Consider the following 7500-nt stretch of genomic DNA (forward strand, 5'->3'; position numbering starts at 1 on the left):
CCACTGGACTATAAGGTGCGCCTTCAATGAATGGCGCATTTTAAAACTTTGTCCTTATATAAGGCGCACCGGTCTATAAGGCGCACCATTAATGCATCATGTCAGATTTTTAATCCAAATCAAATCATTCTCCATTTTATTTTTTTTAATTTCAACTTCAGATGCAACAAATTACTTTATAATCATAAATTAATGATCCATAGTCTTTTTGATTCATGATTTTTAGTCTTCAGCGGGCCACTTATGATTGATTTCATGACACAATGCTTCAGGCCATATATAAGGCGCAGCGGACTATAAGGCGCACTGTCGGCTTTTGAGAAGATTTTGGGGTTTTATGTGCGCCTTATAGTCCAGAAAATACGGTAGTTAGCAACCGTCTCCCCAGCTTCAAAGAGTCATGTAACTAGCAACTGGAAGTCAAGAGACAAAGAACCACCACTGTCATTCTCATCTACAATCTACTCTGAACTTTCACTCTCGCCACAGACTTTTTAGTCATGTCCGATACTGCAACACATAAATTGGTTGACTTTTCAGAATATGCTGTCCTGTACTTTTCTAAGGTCAAAGGAAGATGATGAATATTTTGTTTAAAAAGAATTATACAGAGTTGTTGAGTTATACCAAGTAGAGAACTAACAAGAGGATTTCGACAGGAAAAGAATGTTGATATGACAGATTCATGGGTCAGTGGTATGGTTGTCCTTCCCTGCTGGCTGCCATGTGCTGAAGTGTAACAGCCAGGAACGCGATGCTGAGCAGAGGGAGATGAAAAAGCAGAAGGGGGACCTTTAGTGGGGGAATGGGCTGTTACAGCCCATTAAAGTGCAAGATAATAACGGTGGGAGGTAATACAACTGTTGCAGCAGAGGCTGCTGACATACAGCCAAGAAACGTTCCAGTTACGATTTATAATGCATTTAAAAATTGCAGTTTTTATGTTCCATAAAATGCTAATTAAGTACTGTACCTGTCATTTGAGCCTGTCAATGTTGTTTTCCTATTAGTCTGACTATTATTATTGCATTGGACCTAAAGAGACATGGAGTAATGCCAAATTATTCTCATTATATGCTTTACTGCCAACGCATGATATTATTTCAAGAACTTGTGTAGCTATTTGTTGGTACTGCATTTTATAATTTGAACAATTCCAACAGCCACGGTGCTTTGAGCCACTTAAAAGGCCACAATTTGTCCATCTCTACCTAGAGAGTGCCTACCCGCAGCACCGTGCTCTTCACAAAAACTTTTACGAGGTTTGTTGTGCTATCCCAACACCTTATGTCGCCCTGCAATAATGTCATTACACAGTCAGACTAACAATGCGTGATACTTAATGAGTGGTGTGGCGATCTGCCGTGCTTAACCTACCCAAGAAAAACAAAAAGTAGGTAGTTCCCATCAAACATGTAACCTTCATAAAGATCTCAATAGCTGTGTTACTTTCCATTATCGTTAATTTTCAGAAGAGAATCAATTCAAGAGCGTAAAGATCTAGCAATGAAGGTTTCTGTATTTCAATCCACACATTACTACGACAAAACGTAATGATTTTTATTCACACTGATAAAACTCTTCTTTCTTTTTTGCAATTTGGCATTTGGTCTACAAGTGTTATTCCTACCCTGATTAGCATTGATAGTTATTACTTTAATTTTCCCCTTTACCTTGTTTGTGCCAATACCTTGTTGAAAATCAAAGTTCTTGATTGCAAGCGGCTAGAGATTAGTTGTGTAAAAGTCGGAACAATATTACCATGTCTGTTTGTGTAGACATAGTTGTGCAGATTAATATCACCTTAGCGTTGAACATAGTATCTGTTCCCTATCCCCACCCTTTAGTGTGGGGTATCAGAGGCTATTTATGAGGTCACAATGGGCCTGTCATAGTGGCTGAGATTAATGAAGACTGTTTCTGTGGCTAGGAGGCTTTGGGGATTCCGCTTTCCTTCTGCACATGTTCCCTAAGACTGTTTCACCTCAGCCAAGCACAAGTCTCATCAACATGGTCTCTGTCCACAGCTAGTTGTGTATTGTTGTTTCTTATTGGAAATGGTTGGTTGTTTCTACCACATAAAACAACAACGTGAAACACGGCTGTTGAAATTCTGGGTTGGTAGTATTTAAGAAAAACGTGATGCATACTTCCAAGTGGATTCTTCTTATGTGACATTGTGCTGGAGGACTGTGTTTATTTTCTCCTCACATGTTGGGCTTTATCACTCTTACTTTTGAGTCACTGCCCTGGCTGTAGATGTGGAAGTGACCCGACACACGATCGCATCATTGTATCTCAACATTAATCATAGATGTTGTACCCAGGGGACGATTGCACAATGCAAGACATGTCGTGAACTCTCCATCCTACTGTGAACTTGCCTCAAGGCGGCCGTATCAGGTGTTGTTGACCCTATGTGCTGCTATTAGTATATCGGTTCGTCAGATGAAGGGTGGCAACTTAAGACAAGAACACATCACCTGCAAGTTTACACAATAGCCCGGCCTTGTACTCACTCTAAGGGATTCTGTAAAAGGCTTCAGGGGAGGAAGCCCTTCACATAATACATGCACTGGATCTTATTTAGTACAATGTACATCCACCACACATGTGCCAATACATCAGAATCTGTCTGCCTGCACTGTGATGAAATTCACCAAAATCACATTACATTCACTACGCCTGGGTCCAGGCAAAATGTTTATTCCACTTTTAGCCACAACATATTGAAGTAGCCTGAGTACACCGGAACACCCAACGTTGTGGCCTGTTGTCATGAAAATCAGGATGCACCAGTTTCTACCCTCATGTGCAGCTGCACTGTTTACGAATATAGATTCCATAATATCGATGTCATAGCCTGCAAAAAGTCCGGATTTTAATCCAATCGAAATTATCTGGGGGAAATGAAAGAAAAAGGCCAATGACAGGGTTGATTGTCGTTTATCACCAGTTAAATCCATGGTGAACAAAAAATTGTGACCGACTGATGAAATGTTTTTTATGATGCTTTTTATTCTTTCTTAAGGACAGAAGGATGGCATTTTGTATACAAATTATTTTGTGGAACATTCTTGATTTAAATAACCCTCCTCCAGAAGGGGTGATTCCATAGTTCAAGCCAAGGGTTGCACTAGGTGAAGTGTGTTCCTGGACAAAAACATATGTTGTGTTTTATCTTCGAAGACTAAAATGAATGCTGGTAGAAAATGAAGCAGCACAATATTCCATATTTCACAAAGATAACCTCACTTGAATTTCCATATTCATGACAGAAGTCATTTGCCATTTTACTGATTACAAGCGTGTGCACATTCAAGAAATGTGTTAAGTGCAAGTTTGTGTGTGTGTGTGTGTGTGTGTGTGTGTGTGTGTGTGTGTGTGTGTGTGTGTGTGTGTGTGTGTGTGTGCGTGTGTGTGTGTTTGTGTGTCTGGGGGTGTGCGCGTGTGTCCGTGCACAAGCTTAGTGGGTGTGAGATGGCTATCTGGAGCCATACATCAGGGCCAGTGTGGCAGTAGGCCCATGTAATTATTGGGTCTCAATGGGACACTGTGTTATTTTGGCCCAGGGTGAGATACTTATCTAGTCCTGTCAGCATCCACCTGGATGGATGATTTGGACTCCACAGAGAGGTGGCTCACCTTCCCTCAGAATCAAAGCCAAACTGGCCATTTCTTTCACAGCAGCCTCTGCAGGGCACTCAGTTTGGCCAAGAGGACACAATGCAAAATAGTTATTCTTCAGTAGCTAACTTTGGCCTCTGACAACAATAAATATGTAACATCTGTCAATTAATAAACTCATCAGATTTTTGTATGTATTTTACACAGGTGTTTGACGAAGAGGATCTTAATGAATGACTGTAATATATGAAAATGAACATTTTACTGCTACCGTTTTCCACCCTGACCACACAAAGGATGATTATTTGCATTTGTAGCAGTCTGCATGTAATTGACAATGGCTCTCTGAAGTGTTACAGAGCCCATGTGGCAATATCCTGATGTCGGTTTTTGAAGCAGCGCTGCCTTAGAGAATAAAGGTAATTGTTTTCAACATTATCGCTTAGTGCAGGGATTGCTTTATATTCTCTGGATCTTTTGAGGATATTAATAAGAACATAGTACTAACTGTTAGAATGAAAATGTTGACGTCAGTGTCCCACAGCTCGAGAGATTCTCCATCCCTTTGACTTTAGATTTGTGAAGGGAACAGCGGATGGCAGTGCCTCGCCTGCTGGGTGTCGAGCCGAGGGAGAGAGAGACACGGCCTTCCTGTAATTTGAAAAAGCAAAGATTAGAACATGTAACCAGTCACACGTTTGCACTGCAAATGCTTAATGTGTATGGTCCACTAACTCAATTTATGCAATGTAATAGTTTCCAACCCCATCAAAACACCATTCTAATATTTGCTTTCTGAAATGGATGCAGCACATCACCAGTTCAAATGTGGAATTCAAGGCACTCACTTTGAGGATCATGTTACATGGTGAAGTTTGTTTGTGATGGGTTGTATAATTGAATGCTCCAAAATCTATCATCACTTTCCTTTATGCTGACAATGGTAAACACACGGCACATACAAACATCTGAACATCTTAAAGGAATTGTATTGAGTGCTGTATTTTATATGTTGAAAATAGTTGCATGAGAGCTACCACTGGATCTTGTCTCAGGGGCGCATTGATCTATTGTAACAAAGTAAACAGTAACAAATACCAAAAAAATACATATATTCAGACTAAGTGACACATTATTTTATAATAGTTACCTAACGTGCAGAAAGAACGAGGACTCAGGTCTTCACAAGCTCTTCAAGAATGGCTGAATGCAACACTGACTTTTGCCTTTGTCAAATGTATTTGCTTTTAACCAGTCCATTAGGTTCAGATAACCTCTGCCTGTTGGACCTTAGCAGCTTAAAACCGTGCGACCCCGCCCTTGACCTTTGCCCTGTACACCCCCTTCCCATCACACCACTTAAGTCCTCAAGTTAAGAAGAAATGTTGATGCTTTCCATTCCGAGAAGCAGCTAAGATCACTGCAACATGTGCGTTCATTAACACATATCTGTCTGTTTGCTCCAGTGATGAGATTTCAAGTTGCTTTACAGCTGTGCCCAAAAGGAGAGGCTGCTGGTATCAATCAATACCAGCTTCACTTGTAGGAAATCCGTTTAAGGAAACCCATTTACATAATACTGATTTAGTCTTGTGTATCTAAACTGCAGATATGGATAAGTCATATATTCCACTATATGAATGACGTGAGGCTTAAGTAAAATACACATAGTGTTCTTACACCACCCGCTGGCCAGGGATGGTAACAACAGGGTTATAATGGAACAATGATTCTATTTTTATTATTGAAAATAATTAAACTATTATTGACATTAAATAAGCATAAGTATTCTTGTAATTGAGAATATTTAAATAAAGATTATTTCACTACATTCATGAAAGAGACCATAACTACAGTATATCATACAAAAACGTAAATGGAATTTATTGGCTTGATTTTTATGAATTACTCAGATGTTCATCGCTGCAGCAAGAACCTCACATTATCCGCACACATAATCTTTTGTTCCAAAACAGTTGCCGGTCGATATTTCTTGTTCAAGACAGCTTTCTAGCAGACTGAATCTCATCACTGCCACTGAGCAGTAGATGGATAGACAGACTGATGATGGAGGAGCTGATGGAGGGTGGTGCCTAATGAATCATTCCGCAAATTAGCAGTTCTAATGATACATGGCAGTGCTTGTCTGGATATATTGTATATTTGTGTCCAGATGTTGAATACATTGATTATGCACAGATCCCATAACTAATGCACGAGTGCATAATTTTCACTGTGTTTGGCGCTTACACAATATTTGAGTTGCTTGCACATCTATTTATAATGGACATTTTGCGGTCTGCATTGTGTCTGTGTGCGTGTTACTGAATCTGATCAAGGCCCTTGTTAAGCCAGGAGGATTGTAGCATCCCGACACAGCCTTGGAGCTTTGGCAGAGGTCTTTGTAGAATATGTGTAAACAGCTAAGGGCACCAAGAGTGTCGATCGAGTAAACAGATGGCAGCTATTTAAAAAAGAACTTTAAGCCTTGATCTGATAAACTGGGTATGATTTGCCAGAAGGAAGGTTATTGCAAAATGAAGCCAAATTTTTGTCCATTACTTTTGATGAAAAATATAATTCGACTTTTCACTCTGAAACAGTTGTTGTTGTAATCATGATAATACATTTTATATAAAGATATTTTATTAAACCAACAACATATAGTTACATCACCCGACTGTGTCTTGGCTAACTTGTAATACGAAATACGCAAAATTCTCTATTTTGTTATCCTAACCTCAGCTAATGTAAAATTGTATTCTCACAGTGATATCTGTTTTTATTTTGAAATGACTAAATAGCTACAAGCTATAGGTCTGTGCAGTGAGCATTCTTACTCCGTCGATTGTAGTTTATTTGTGACCTGTTTTTAATCAATGCAACATATATGTATGTACTTGCTCAACTCACACTTACTTTATGTACGTATGAATATATTAAGTATAGAGTGATTGATCTTGGGTTCACTCAGTCATTGTCAAATCAAAGTCAGCATTTAACTAGCAGAAAGTGTGTTTACCTGTGTGTGGTCTTGTTTGCCAGAGAACAGAGGAAATGGTCTGTGATGTTGTGGGACACACAAGTGGGTCCAAGTTAAAAGCGTTGGGCCTTAGTGTCTGTGATGTGGGCCCACACCTTGTGTTGAAAAGTGTCCTTGTTTAAAGCTCTGAAATTAAAGAGGGTGATGACAATAAAAATTAGGAAGGTCATCAAGACCTCTGTCCACAAGACAGAAAATAAAAGGCAAAGATGAATGACTTCAGGTATCATCCATAACTTAGTTCTAATATAGCAGATTTTGATTTTTGATTGGCCTAAACAACCTTTATATCTAAACCACGTTTTGGAAACGCAGGTGACCCCACACTTGACAAAGAAAGAAATTAGTTGCTCTTACTGTATGGCGTGTGGTATAGTAGAGATGACCATCACAGCACACCACACACACAAATATTTCTACTGACTATTTGTTAGTCTCTTCTTACCTCGCTTGCTCTCACCATCCATTCAGAGAAAGGAAAAGTGCTGATATTATTGTGAATCAGCTGATGGCCCGTGACATAAATTAAATTTTCTGATTAAGTAATGAAATGGTCCTATTGCTAATAGTATATAGTGGAGTACTTCAAGTTACATGAGCCAGCACAAATGAGTCCAAAGGCCTTTGGCAGATTAGATTGATATAGCAGCACAAGGAGACTGAATTCTGATTGAGGGGGATCCCAATCCTCTCTTAACTTTGAACACAAAGTGTTGGAAGTTACCAGTAGAGCAGAACTAGGCTGCATCAAATCTTATGCCCTTCAGTTGAAGTGACTTAAGCCAAGTAGAAACTCTTCCCTGTTCAACATAGTGAATTTCATGCATCCC

General features: G+C 39.5%; 1 long non-coding RNA gene across 2 annotated transcripts in view; it reads right to left on the reverse strand.

Moving 5' to 3' along the window:
• Positions 1 to 7500, reverse strand: part of LOC148398256 (uncharacterized) — a 111502-nt gene that overhangs the window by 24439 nt on the left and 79563 nt on the right. For both annotated transcript variants that reach the window (XR_015858682.1, XR_015858681.1), the window contains exons 3-4: positions 6650 to 6796; positions 4136 to 4278 (exon numbers count right to left, since the gene is read on the reverse strand). This is a non-coding gene — a long non-coding RNA (uncharacterized LOC148398256). The remainder of the gene's footprint in view (positions 1 to 4135; positions 4279 to 6649; positions 6797 to 7500) is intronic.

The sequence above is a fragment of the Syngnathus floridae genome, chromosome 5, assembly GCF_059516105.1.
Source record: "Syngnathus floridae isolate MCC-2025c chromosome 5, RoL_Sflo_1.0, whole genome shotgun sequence".
Classification (NCBI taxonomy): Eukaryota; Metazoa; Chordata; class Actinopteri; order Syngnathiformes; family Syngnathidae; genus Syngnathus; species Syngnathus floridae.